The sequence below is a fragment of the Rhipicephalus microplus genome, unplaced genomic scaffold, assembly GCF_043290135.1.
Source record: "Rhipicephalus microplus isolate Deutch F79 unplaced genomic scaffold, USDA_Rmic scaffold_421, whole genome shotgun sequence".
Lineage (NCBI taxonomy): Eukaryota > Metazoa > Arthropoda > Arachnida > Ixodida > Ixodidae > Rhipicephalus > Rhipicephalus microplus.
The window spans coordinates 20,001-32,500 of record NW_027464985.1 but is presented as its reverse complement, the minus strand read 5'-3'; the positions used below and the strand labels follow the sequence as shown (position 1 = coordinate 32,500).

Sequence of the window (12,500 nt, the reverse complement as noted above, 5' to 3'; positions counted from 1 at the left end):
TCCCGGTGGTGCCGCACCCGGGCTCGCCCCGGCTGACGCGGTTTCGTGCCGCCCCGGCAGACGCGGTTTTCGCGCCGCCCCGGCTGACGCGGTTTCGTGCCGCCCCGGCAGACGCGGTTTTTTGCCGCCCCGGCAGACGCGTTTTTTTTTTCTTTCGCCCCGGCTGACGCAGTTTTCGCGCCGCCCCGGCAGACGCGGTTTTCGCGCCGCCCCGGCAGACGCGGTTTTTTGCGCCGCCCCGGCTGACGCAGTTCGGACTTGGCACTTTTTGGCTGAGCCTGGCTGGCGGCCCACTCACTCGATCGCCATGTCTGTTTGCCACAGTTTTCCCGGTGGTGCCGCACCCGGGCTCGCCCCGGCTGACGCAGTTTTCGCGCCGCCCCGGCTGACGCGGTTTCGTGCCGCCCCGGCAGACGCGGTTTTTTGCGCCGCCCCGGCTGACGCGGTTTTTTGCCGCCCCGGCTGACGCAGTTCGGACTTGGCACTTTTCGGCTGTGCCTGGCTGGCGGCCCACTCACTCGATCGCCATGTCTGTTTGCCACAGTTTTCCCGGTGGTGCCGCACCCGGGCTCGCCCCGGCAGACGCGTTTTTTTTTTTTTCTTTCGCCCCGGCTGACGCAGTTTTCGCGCCGCCCCGGCTGACGCGGTTTCGTGCCGCCCCGGCAGACGCGGTTTTTTGCGCCGCCCCGGCTGACGCGGTTTTTGCCGCCCCGGCTGACGCAGTTCGGACTTAGCACTTTTTGGCTGAGCCTGGCTGGTGGCCCACTCACTCGATCGCCATGTCTGTTAGCCACAGTTTTCCCGGTGGTGCCGCACCCGGGCTCGCCCCGGCTGACGCAGTTTTCGCGCCGCCCCGGCTGACGCGGTTTCGTGCCGCCCCGGCAGACGCGGTTTTCGCGCCGCCCCGGCTGACGCGGTTTTTGCCGCCCCGGCTGACGCAGTTCGGACTTAGCACTTTTCGGCTGTGCCTGGCTGGCGGCCCACTCACTCGATCGCCATGTCTGTTTGCCACAGTTTTCCCGGTGGTGCCGCACCCGGGCTCGCCCCGGCTGACGCAGTTTTCGCGCCGCCCCGGCTGACGCGGTTTCGTGCCGCCCCGGCAGACGCGGTTTTCGCGCCGCCCCGGCTGACGCGGTTTCGTGCCGCCCCGGCAGACGCGGTTTTTTGCCGCCCCAGCTGACGCAGTTCGGACTTAGCACTTTTTGGCTGAGCCTTGCTGGCGGCCCACTCACTCGATCGCCATGTCTGTTTGCCACAGTTTTCCCGGTGGTGCCGCACCCGGGCTCGCCCCGGCAGACGCGTTTTTTTTTTTCTTTCGCCCCGGCTGACGCAGTTTTCGCGCCGCCCCGGCAGACGCGGTTTTCGCGCCGCCCCGGCAGACGCGGTTTTTTGCGCCGCCCCGGCTGACGCGGTTTTTTGCCGCCCCGGCTGACGCAGTTCGGACTTGGCACTTTTTGGCTGAGCCTGGCTGGCGGCCCACTCACTCGATCGCCATGTCTGTTTGCCACAGTTTTCCCGGTGGTGCCGCACCCGGGCTCGCCCCGGCTGACGCAGTTTTCGCGCCGCCCCGGCTGACGCGGTTTCGTGCCGCCCCGGCAGACGCGGTTTTTTGCGCCGCCCCGGCTGACGCGGTTTTTTGCCGCCCCGGCTGACACGGTTCGGACTTTGCACTTTTCGGCTGTGCCTGGCTGGCGGCCCACTCACTCGATCGCCATGTCTGTTTGCCACAGTTTTCCCGGTGGTGCCGCACCCGGGCTCGCCCCGGCAGACGCGTTTTTTTTTTTTTTTTCTTTCGCCCCGGCTGACGCAGTTTTCGCGCCGCCCCGGCTGACGCGGTTTCGTGCCGCCCCGGCAGACGCGGTTTTTTGCGCCGCCCCGGCTGACGTGGTTTTTGCCGCCCCGGCTGACGCAGTTCGGACTTTGCACTTTTTGGCTGAGCCTGGCTGGCGGCCCACTCACTCGATCGCCATGTCTGTTTGCCACAGTTTTCCCGGTGGTGCCGCACCCGGGCTCGCCCCGGCAGACGCGTTTTTTTTTTTTCCTTCGCCCCGGCAGACGTGGTTCCCCCCCCCCCCCCTCCGTCTTTCTTTTTGTTTTTTTTTTTCGCCGCGGCTGAAGTGGATTTTTCGGTGCCTCGACGCCCCGGTAGTCGCGGTTTTTCCGTTTCCGCACGGCCCCGGCTGACGCTGCTCGGTCACAGTCGCCTTTTGTGGTGATTGCAGACTTCTTGAGCGCGGGTGTTTTTTTTTTTTGTTGTTGTTGTTGTTTTATTACGCATTCGCTCCAGCAGACGCTGTTTAGACTTTTTGTTTCCTCTTTTATCCTGCGACGAGGTGACGAGGTTTATTCGGTGCCCCGCCGCCCCGGCTGAAGTGATTTTTCCTGTCCCGTGCCGCCCCGGCTGACGCGGTTGGGACTTCGCGTTTGTTCGGCCGCCACGGGTTTTGGCGCACTCGCTCGGTTGCTTGTTGTTGCCACTTGTTGCGAACCCAGGTTTCTTGAGCGAGCGCGGGCGTTTTTTCTTCCTTTCTTTCTTTGTTCTATGTGTTAGCGAATCGGCCTTTAATATCACACGAGGACTCACAACCAACAATTTTCAGTTTGAAGTGTAAAAAATCTGCAGGTGTTGACGTAACTGACTTGCCCCGTACCCTTGAGTACATCCATGAAGTTCTCGTAGTACTACTAAATCGCATTATTCCAAGTGGAGAAATTCCCATAAACTTGCAAACCTCTACACGAAAATCGGTGCGCGTGATAAAGTTGAAAATTATCGTCCGATATCAAATGTGCCTTCTATAACACAAATTCTAGGAAAAAAAAAAAAAAAAACACTTGTTCGCCGTTTTCTGCGCCGTGACTGGCAGCACTCCGGCGAAGCGAAACGGGGTCGATTCGAGCACGATATCGGCGTCTTTCGACGTGCTCGCCGGCGACCGTCGCACGAGTACGTCGCACGAGCGCGTCTGCCGGGGCGCCGTTTGCGAAGCCGACGCAAAAGTGGGAACCGCCGCTCGGATGATCGCCGCTTTCGGCAGAGTGAGTGTTGGCACTCCGGGGAAGCGAAACAGCGTGAATGCGCCCACGAAATCGGCGTATTTTGAAGTGCCCGCCGGCGACCGTCGCACGAGTACGGTAAACCGCGTCAGCCGGGGCGTAGTTCGGGACGCCGACGAAAAAGTGGGAAGCGCAACTCGGATCTTCGCCGTTTTTGCAGGAGTGAGTGGCGGCCCTCCTGCGAGACCAAGAAGCATCGATTCGTGCACGAATTCGGCGCCTTTCGACGTGATCGCCGGCGACCGTCGCTCGAGTAGGGCAAACCGCGTCTGCCGGGGCGGGCTTCGGGACGCCGATGCGAAAGTGGGAAACGCTGCTCGGATGTTCGCCGTTTTTGGCCGAGTGAGTGCTGGCACACGGGCGAAGCCAAACGGGGCCGATTACGGCACGATATCGGCGTCTTTCGACGTGCCCGCCGGCGACCGTCGCACGAGTACGGTAAACCGCGTCAGCCCGGGCGGAGTTCGGGACGCCGATGCGAAAGTGGAGAACGCCGCTCGGATCTTCGCCGTTTTTGGAGGAGTGAGTGGCGGCACTCCGGAGAAGCCAGGGAGCGCCAATTAGCGCACGATATCGGCGTCTTTCGACGCGCTCGCCGGCGACCGTCGCACGAGTAGGGCAAACCGCGTCTGCCGGGGCGGGGTTTACGACGCCGACGCAAAAGTGGGAACCGCCGCTCGGATGTTGGCCGTTTTTGGCAGAGTGAGTGCTGGCACTCCGGCGACGCGAAAGAGCGCGAATGCGCCCACGAAAGTGGCGTATTTGGACGTGCGTGACGGCGACCGCTGCAGGAGTACGAAAAACCACGTCAGCCGGGGCGAGCGACACACGGCGGTCTGGGTGCTTATCGCTGCTATTATAGGGGCACCCCGGCAGACGCAGAAAAAAAAAAAAAATTTTCGACCTTCTTTTTTGCTGGTCGAGCTCGGGTAACCCAGGTCGCAATGGGAGCCGCGCACGAAAGCGGCGTCGCGAGACGCGTTCGCGGTCGCTAGTCGCACGAGCTCGGCAACCGCGTCAGCCGGCGCGGAGTTCGGGATGCCGACGGCTAAGTGGGTACCGCTGCTCGGATGTTCGCCGTTTTTGGCCGAGTGAGTGCTGGCACTCCGGTGAAGCCAAGGAGCGCCAATTCGTGCACGATATCGGCGTCTTTCGACGTGCCCGCCGGCCACCGCCGCACGAGTACGGCAAACCGCGTCTGCCGGGGCGGGGTTCGCGACGCGTACGCAATAGTGGGAACCGTCGCTCGGATGTTCGTCGTCTTTGGCCGAGCGAGTGCTGGCACTCCGGCGAAGCGAAACGGGGCCGATTCGGGCACGATATCGGCGTATTTCGACGTGCTCGCCGGCGACCGTCGCACGAGTACGGCAAAGCGCGTCTGCCGGGGCGAGGTTTGCGACGCCGACGAAAAAGTGGGAAGCGCCGCTCGGATCTTCGCCGTTTTTGCAGGAGTGAGTGGCGGCCCTCCTGCGAGACCAAGAAGCATCGACTCGCGCACGATATCGGTGTCTTTCGACGTGCCCGCCGGCCACCGCCGCACGAGTACGGCAAACCGCGTATGCCGGGGCGGGGTTGGCGACGCCGACGCAAAAGTGGGAACCGCCACTAGGATGTTCGCCGTTTTTGGCAGAGTGAGTGCTGGCACTCCGGCGAAGCGAAAGAGCGCGAATGCGCCCACGAAAGTGGCGTGTTTGGACGTGCTTGACGACGACCACCGCAGGAAAACGAAAAACCACGTCAGCCGGGGCGAGCGACCCATGGCGGTCTGGGTGCTTATCGCTGCTATTATAGGGGCACCCCGGCAGACGCAAAAAAAAAAAAAAAATTTTTTTCGACATTCTTTTTTGCTCGTCGACCTCGGGTGACCCAGGTCGCAGTGGGAGCCGCGCACGAAAGCGGCGTCGCGAGACGGCTTCGCGGTCGCTAGTCGCACGAGCTCGGCAACCGCGTCTGCCGGGGCGGAGTTCGGGACGCCGACGGCTAAGTGGGAACCGCCGCTCGGATGTTCGCCGTTTGTGGCCGAGTGAGTGCTGGCACTCCGGCGAAGCCAAACGGGGCCGATTCCGGCACGATATCGGCGTCTTTCTACGTGCTCGCCGGCGACCGTCGCACGAGTACGGCAAAGTGCGTCTGCCGGGGCGGGGTTTGCGACGCGTACGCAATAGTGAGAACCGTCGCTCGGATGTTCGTCGTCTTTCGCCGAGCCAGTGCTGGCAATCCGGCGAAGCCGAACGGAGCCGATTCGGGCACGATATCGGCGTCTTTCCACGTGCTCGCCGGCGACCGTCGCACGAGTACGGTAAACCGCGTCAGCCGGGGCGGAGTTCGGGACGCCGATGCGAAAGTGGGAAGCGCCGCTCGGATCTTCGCCGTTTTTGGAGGAGTCAGTGGCGGCACTCCGGTGAAGCCAAGGTGCGCCAATTCGCGCACGATATCGGCGTCTTTCGACGTGCCCGCCGGCCACCGTCGCACGAGTACGGCAAACCTCGTCTGCCGGGGCGGGGTTTGCGACGCCGACGCAAAAGTGGGAACCGCCGCTCGGATGTTCGCCGTTTTTGGCAGAGTGAGTGCTGGCACTCCGGCGAAGCGAAAGAGCGCGAATGCGCCCACGAAAGTGGCGTGTTTGGACGTGCTTGACGACGACCACCGCAGGAAAACGAAAAACCACGTCAGCCGGGGCGAGCGACCCATGGCGGTCTGGGTGCTTATCGCTGCTATTATAGGGGCACCCCGGCAGACGCAAAAAAAAAAAAAAAATTTTTTCGACATTCTTTTTTGCTCGTCGACCTCGGGTGACCCAGGTCGCAGTGGGAGCCGCGCACGAAAGCGGCGTCGCGAGACGGCTTCGCGGTCGCTAGTCGCACGAGCTCGGCAACCGCGTCTGCCGGGGCGGAGTTCGGGACGCCGACGGCTAAGTGGGAACCGCCGCTCGGATGTTCGCCGTTTGTGGCCGAGTGAGTGCTGGCACTCCGGCGAAGCCAAACGGGGCCGATTCCGGCACGATATCGGCGTCTTTCTACGTGCTCGCCGGCGACCGTCGCACGAGTACGGCAAAGTGCGTCTGCCGGGGCGGGGTTTGCGACGCGTACGCAATAGTGAGAACCGTCGCTCGGATGTTCGTCGTCTTTCGCCGAGCCAGTGCTGGCACTCCGGCGAAGCCGAACGGAGCCGATTCGGGCACGATATCGGCGTCTTTCCACGTGCTCGCCGGCGACCGTCGCACGAGTACGGTAAACCGCGTCAGCCGGGGCGGAGTTCGGGACGCCGATGCGAAAGTGGGAAGCGCCGCTCGGATCTTCGCCGTTTTTGGAGGAGTCAGTGGCGGCACTCCGGTGAAGCCAAGGTGCGCCAATTCGCGCACGATATCGGCGTCTTTCGACGTGCCCGCCGGCCACCGTCGCACGAGTACGGCAAACCTCGTCTGCCGGGGCGGGGTTTGCGACGCCGACGCAAAAGTGGGAACCGCCGCTCGGATGTTCGCCGTTTTTGGCAGAGTGAGTGCTGGCACTCCGGCGAAGCGAAAGAGCGTGAATGCGCCCACGAAAGTAGCGTATTTGGACGTGCTTGACGGCGACCGCCGCAGGAGTACGAAAAACCACGTCAGCCGGGGCGAGCGACCCACGGCGGTCTGGGTGCTTATCGCTGCTATTATAGGGGCACCCCGGCAGACGCAGAAAGAAAAAAAAAAATGGGGACATGGCGTGCGTCACCGTGCGGCTTCGCAGCGTTGCCGAAGTCGCCGAGCCCTTCGACTGAGCCGAACGGCGGACAGGGAACGTTGGTCGGCCGTTCTAACCTGTCGGTGCCACGCCGAGACGTCGTTAAGGAAAACCGCGTCGTGGGCCTCTACGACGCCGTCGAGTCGTTGTACGTTTGGTGTCCAGCGTGTCGGCGGCGAGTAGCGGACACGTCGTTCACGACTTCGGTCTTTCGCAGTCGACGCGAACTTGCGGAGAGTCGTGGTGCCTCACGTTTTCGGCAGAAACCGCGGCGGAATTTTCCCGTGCGTGCGCGCACGACCTCGGTGCTGTGCCGTCAGCGTAGTGTTGCACAAACTCGTGGCCTACCCAAGGTGCGGTACGTTTGCGGCCGTATCCTCGGTGGGAATTTCGTGAGTAGGGTCGCAAATTCTACGACCTCGGCGGGTTTGAGAGCGACGTAGACTTGTGGCACGCTCAACATGCCACACGTTTCGGGGCACACCCGCGGTGAAATTTTCTCGAGTACGCTCGTATTAGGGCCCAAGGAGGTCTGGGTACTTATCGCTGCTATTATGTGGGGGTTCTCGTGAGCGGCGTACGCGAAAGCGACCGGGTGTCTGATATGCGGCGGGCTTCGGCCTCGTCAAGCGTGTCCTCGGGTCTGCTCCAGGGGAATCCACGGCAGTCGTCTGCAGCCTCATCCGCTTGATGCGTTAGGGGCTGGTTGTCGGACGGTGCCGTTTTACCACGATATCGAGGTGTGTTCCGTGTCGTCCTCGGGCGATTCAGATGCGAAAGCGCCGAAGACGCGGGCGTGACCCGTCGTCTGGCGGCTTTGCAGTCTCGGCTCCGTTGCTAGTTCCGGCCGGTCCACCGACAGTGCAGCGGGCTTGGGCAACCCGCACGGCGCGACCGAGTCGATGCAACGAAAAAGAGCGAGCATGAACGTGCTTCTTGCCGCACGGCTCCCACTCGTCTTTCGGGAAGGTTGTGCCGTAGCGAGCTCGAACGCCGTCATCTCGGAGTGCAAAATAAGCGTGTTGGGGCGCCTGAAGGTGGCCTCCGCCGCACACAGACTGCGTCCGGCCCGCCGAGGGCGAGGACGGACGCGCAGTCGAACGATTACCTGGTTGATCCTGCCAGTAATCATATGCTTGTCTCAAAGATTAAGCCATGCATGTCTAAGTACATGCCGAAATAAGGCGAAACCGCGAATGGCTCATTAAATCAGTTATGGTTCCTTAGATCGTTTCTTCCTACTTGGATAACTGTGGCAATTCTAGAGCTAATACATGCAGTGAGCCTGGAGCCCTTTGGGTAACGGGTGCTTTTATTAGACCAAGATCGATCGGGTTTCGGCCCGTATTGTGTGGTGACTCTGGATAACTTTGTGCTGATCGCATGGCCACGAGCCGGCGACGTTTCTTTCAAGTGTCTGCCTTATCAACTTTCGATGGTAGGTTACTTGCTTACCATGGTTGTTACGGGTAACGGAGAATCAGGGTTCGATTCCGGAGAGGGAGCCTGAGAAACGGCTACCACATCCAAGGAAGGCAGCAGGCGCGCAAATTACCCACTCCCGGCACGGGGAGGTAGTGACGAAAAATAACAATACGGGACTCTTTTGAGGCCCCGTAATTGAAATGAGTACACTCTAAATCCTTTAACGAGGATCAATTGGAGGGCAAGTCTGGTGCCAGCAGCCGCGGTAATTCCAGCTCCAATAGCGTATACTAAAGCTGCTGCGGTTAAAAAGCTCGTAGTTGGATCTCAGTTCCAGACGAGTAGTGCATCTACCCGATGCGACGGCTCGGACTGAACATCATGCCGGTTCTTTCTTGGTGCACTTCATTGTGTGCCTCGAGATGGCCGGTGCTTTTACTTTGAAAAAATTAGAGTGCTCAACGCAGGCGAGTCGCCTGAATAAACTTGCATGGAATAATAGAACAAGACCTCGTTTCTGTTCTGTTGGTTTTTGGAATACGAGGTAATGATTAAGAGGGACGGACGGGGGCATTCGTATTGCGGCGCTAGAGGTGAAATTCTTGGACCGTCGCAAGACGAACTACTGCGAAAGCATTTGCCAAGAATGTTTTCATTGATCAAGAACGAAAGTCAGAGGTTCGAAGGCGATCAGATACCGCCCTAGTTCTGACCATAAACGATGCCAACCAGCGATCCGCCTGAGTTACTCAAATGACTCGGCGGGCAGCTTCCGGGAAACCAAAGTATTTGGGTTCCGGGGGAAGTATGGTTGCAAAGCTGAAACTTAAAGGCATTGACGGAAGGGCACCACCAGGAGTGGAGCCTGCGGCTTAATTTGACTCAACACGGGAAAACTTACCCGGCCCGGACACTGGGAGGATTGACAGATTGAGAGCTCTTTCTTGATTCGGTGGATGGTGGTGCATGGCCGTTCTTAGTTGGTGGAGCGATTTGTCTGGTTAATTCCGATAACGAACGAGACTCTAGCCTATTAAATAGGTGCGGGGTTCCCAGCACCTTACAACCTTCTTAGAGGGACAAGCGGCTCCTAGCCGCACGAAACAGAGCAATAACAGGTCTGTGATGCCCTTAGATGTCCGGGGCCGCACGCGCGCTACACTGAAGGAAGCAGCGTGTCTTTATCCCTGTCTGAAAAGACTGGGTAACCCGTGGAACTTCTTTCGTGATTGGGATAGGGGCTTGCAATTGTTCCCCTTGAACGAGGAATTCCCAGTAAGCGCGAGTCATAAGCTCGCGTTGATTACGTCCCTGCCCTTTGTACACACCGCCCGTCGCTACTACCGATTGAATGATTTAGTGAGGTCTTCGGACCGATGTCCGGCGCGGCCTTTCGGTTGCGCCGGTCTGTTGGAAAGATGACCAAACTTGATCATTTAGAGGAAGTAAAAGTCGTAACAAGGTTTCCGTAGGTGAACCTGCGGAAGGATCATTAACGGATTGTGAAGGGTGAGCGCCTCAGCTGCGTCTGCGCCCGACACTTTCTGCCGCTGACCCCGTTTGGACGCGGGGTCGGCTTTTCCCCACGGGGCTGCCTGAATGTGGAGCGGCACCCCGTGACAAATTGTTGCGCCCAGCGGACGCCAACACCGCGACCTTGGACGGTCGGCCAGGTGGCGGACGCGGGTACAAACGGCGCAACGCACTCATAGGTCGGCTTTCGACCCGCCACTGCACCGTGGCTCGAAGCGCTCGAAATGCGCGACCCGACCGCTGCGGGACCGCCTAGTACTGTAAACAGGAGCGGCGGAGCGCGAACGGCGAGTCGTGGTTACGTCGGTAGAAGGCGAGGCTGCGCGTTCCCGAAACGCCAGCCGAGTGCCCTCCCGACCGTTCGAGCGTGCAAGAACGAGACCCGACAATCGCGCGGCGACTGCCAAGTACGAGAGGAACGGCACAAGCGTCGGCGGTCGGTCAAGGAACTGGCGATGTGACGGGTCCGCTGTGCACCAGTGCATACCGTCCCGCCGTCCGCGGCAAGCGCCTCCGCGTCCTCGGGTGACGGAGGCTGCCGGTCGGTTCTTGCAGGCGAGGGATCTCGCTGGCACCGGTTCGCGTTGACGCGCGGCCGGTCATGGCACGGCGATGCGACGGCCGAGGTGCGCAGTACTCGATGGAGGAACCGCACGCTCCGATGACCGTCCCGCCCTCCGCGGCGTATGCGTACCGACCGTAATGGTTGCAGCAGCGCCGGCCGGCTTTTGAATTCGCCACACGAAACACGGTGCGAGATCGCGGTTAGGGGAGCGTCGACGTTGCCAGGCGTTTTGCTTGCTGCCGAGGGAAAGGCGGCACGGCCACGTCGCGCTCGTCGCGATTAGCGGGTCTGCGCGCTTTGGGAAGGTGCCGCAACGACTTGCCGAAAGAGGAAGCACGGAAGAACGAGGGACTTGGACGTCCCGACAATTGAACGCACTTGCGGCCAGGCCCTTGCTGGCTTCGTTCTTCCGCCTCGAGTAGGCTCGTACGCGGCTCCGGCGCCGAAAGTGGTCCTTGGCACCGACTTCGGTGGACGTGGGAAGTGCCGCGCAAGTACGGCGCGCCTGGCTCCACCTGTTGGCTAAAGTAGGCAGCCGGATCGGCATTTTGGTGTGCGGTGGCAAACCGTGGATGCGAAAAAAGCTTGTGCGATTTCGTGGAACAAAAAGCGGGGGTCCCCCTTTTTATGCGGAGGAGACCGACCCGCCCGCCGTGGTGAACCGCGACGCCACGGTAAAAACGGGAGAGGCTTGTCGATGGGACCGTGCATCCCGCGCTCCACGGAGGCCGGGAGGCGGCCGCCCGAGGAAATGTGTAGCCGTCGAGGCCCGCATCTGCGTGCACTCTTATCCAAATGGGTGTACCGCAGGCATTTTCTGGTTAGGCGGGCCAATGAGAGCGAGCACACAACGATACCTACGGGTCCGGCTTGGAGAACCGGCTTCGACGCCTCCCGAGTATTTATAGAGGGGTGGACCACGAAAGCACTCGCAAGTAGCGGAAGCGAAACGCCGTCCGAAACACACCGTTTGCTCGATTTGCGGCAGCCGAAAAAGGCGCGGCAGAGTTTTGGAGTCCAAGCGTGCGCTGAAAAGCGCCCTTCTTGGCCACTGTTTGGCCGAGTGCCAGAAACGTTTGGTTTTGACTGTACGGAATTGAACAAACACTTTTTTACGACTCTAAGCGGTGGATCACTCGGTTCTCGGGTCGATGAAGAACGCAGCCAGCTGCGAGACTTGGTGTGAATTGCAGGACACACTGAGCACTGATTCTTTGAACGCACATTGCGGCCTTGGGTCTTCCCTTGGCTTCGTCTGTCTGAGGGTCGGATCACATATCAAGAGAGCCTTCGGCGCACAAGGGAACGTGAGCCGTCGACTCGTTTTGACCGCGTCGGCAACACGGACAGCACGCTGAACACCTCACAGCGAGCGCCAACAGCGGCCACTCAAGGGCGAGACGGTGGCGACCGTCGTGCCAGAGCCCAACCGAAACGGGGGCGACCGACTGCATTGAGGATGTGGCACCTCGTTGAGACCGCCGCAGGACTTCGAGTCGGAAGGAAGCCTGCAGGGAAAGTGCGGTCGAGGTTGCGTACTCCTCTCTGCGACCGGGCGCGCAAGAGCTGCGAGAGCCACGGACGCGCAACTTTAACGCACGGTAAACACGAGGAGCGAAAGCCGGCCAGCAAAGCTTCTCCAGCCGTGCGCAAAGTGCGCGAGATCGCAGCCTTGCGTTGCGCTTGTTGCCCTCGAAGTAAGCAGGGTGTCCCGTAGACCGGGCGCTCGAACACGCTGCGGGGCCGTGCCTCCTCCAGGCTTTGCCGCGCGAACAGGGAACGTTCGCGCGCAAAGCGCAGGGAGGTGAGGAGGCTGCGCCCGACGTTTGCGGTTCGCTGCGTACGCGGTTGATGCGGAGAGCACGGCGCGACGACTTGCCGCGAAGCGGAAAAAGTCTCCCGCACGAGTTGGCGAAACGTTGGCGAAGCTTAAGGCGTTCTCGTCGTAGTCCGCCGTCGGTCTAAGTGCTTCGCAGTTCCCGTCCCGTTCAAAAAACTGGGCCACTCCAGTTGGGGCGGGGGCGACGCTACACGAGACGATGCCTCTCGCCAGGCTGCGTGGCTGCCCTTGCGGCGGCGGCGACTGGCCTCGGCGGTGTTTGGGCTTTCGACACGGTCGTTTATCACGCAACTGCTCGGACGACGCACGCGCGCAGCGGAATGCCGCTTGCCAGCCTTGTGAAGATGTGACCCTGTACAGG

At 60.9% G+C, this 12,500-nt stretch overlaps 2 non-coding genes across 2 annotated transcripts; both read left to right on the top strand.

Moving 5' to 3' along the window:
- Positions 1-7,881: 7,881 nt before the first annotated feature.
- Positions 7,882-9,696, top strand: LOC142794424 (small subunit ribosomal RNA). Its single transcript, XR_012892330.1, has one exon. It is a non-coding gene; the product is annotated as a small subunit ribosomal RNA (ribosomal RNA).
- A 1,719-nt stretch (positions 9,697-11,415) lies between these two features.
- On the top strand, positions 11,416-11,568 carry LOC142794425 (5.8S ribosomal RNA). Its single transcript, XR_012892331.1, has one exon. It is a non-coding gene; the product is annotated as a 5.8S ribosomal RNA (ribosomal RNA).
- The last annotated feature ends 932 nt before the right edge of the window (positions 11,569-12,500 follow it).